Here is a 1,250-nt window from a genome sequence, read left to right on the forward strand (position 1 = left end):
CTCTCCTCTCTCCCTCTAGTCTCTATGGATGAGTTGGCCAGTCAGTCTGACTTCCTGTCAGTATGTTGTCCTCTCTCCCTCTAGTCTCTATGGATGAGTTGGCCAGTCAGTCTGACTTCCTGTCAGTATGTTGTCCTCTCTCCCTCTAGTCTCTATGGATGAGTTGGCCAGTCGGTCTGACTTCCTGTCAGTATGTTGTCCTCTCCCTCTCTCCCTCTCTCCCTCTAGTCTCTATGGATGAGTTGGCCAGTCAGTCTGACTTCCTGTCAGTATGTTGTCCTCTCTCCCCTCTAGTCTCTATGGATGAGTTGGCCAGTCAGTCTGACTTCCTGTCAGTATGTTGTCCTCTCTCCTCTAGTCTCTATGGATGAGTTGGCCAGTCAGTCTGACTTCCTGTCAGTATGTTGTCCTCTCTCCCTCTAGTCTCTATGGATGAGTTGGCCAGTCAGTCTGACTTCCTGTCAGTGTGTTGTCCTCCTCCCTCTCTCCCTCTAGTCTCTATGGATGAGTTGGCCAGTCAGTCTGACTTCCTGTCAGTGATATGTTGTCCTCTCTCCCTCTAGTCTCTATGGATGAGTTGGCCAGTCAGTCTGACTTCCTGTCAGTATGTTGTCCTCTCTCCCTCTAGTCTCTATGGATGAGTTGGCCAGTCAGTCTGACTTCCTGTCAGTGTGTTGTCCTCTCTCCTAGTCTCTATGGATGAGTTGGCCAGTCCTTTCCTGTCAGTGTGTTGTCCTCTCTCCCTCTGTCTCTATGGATGGAGTTGGCCAGTCAGTCTGACTTCCTGTCAGTGTGTTGTCCTCTCTCCCTCTCTCCTCTAGTCTCTATGGATGAGTTGGCCAGTCAGTCTGACTTCCTGTCAGTGTGTTGTCCTCTCTCCCTCTCTCCCTCTAGTCTCTATGGATGAGTTGGCCAGTCAGTCTGACTTCCTGTCAGTGTGTTGTCCTCTCTCCCTCTCTCCCTCTAGTCTCTATGGATGAGTTGGCCAGTCAGTCTGACTTCCTGTCAGTGTGTTGTGCTCTGACACCAGAGACTAAAGACATCTGTAACAAGGACCTGTTCTCCAAAATGAAGAATACCTCCATCTTCATCAACACCAGCAGGTGACCAAACACACACACACACACACACACACACACACACACACACACACACACACACACACACACACACACACACACACACACACACACACACACACACACACACACACACACACACACACACACACACACACACACACACACACA

The 1,250-nt window shown here is 50.1% G+C and overlaps 1 pseudogene; it reads left to right on the top strand.

Annotated features, from left to right (window-relative positions):
• Nucleotides 1-1,135, top strand: part of LOC124028623 — a 6,582-nt pseudogene extending 5,447 nt beyond the window's left edge.
• Nucleotides 1,136-1,250: the final 115 nt, after the last annotated feature.

This window comes from Oncorhynchus gorbuscha, unplaced genomic scaffold (genome assembly GCF_021184085.1).
Source record: "Oncorhynchus gorbuscha isolate QuinsamMale2020 ecotype Even-year unplaced genomic scaffold, OgorEven_v1.0 Un_scaffold_4529, whole genome shotgun sequence".
Taxonomy (NCBI): Eukaryota; Metazoa; Chordata; class Actinopteri; order Salmoniformes; family Salmonidae; genus Oncorhynchus; species Oncorhynchus gorbuscha.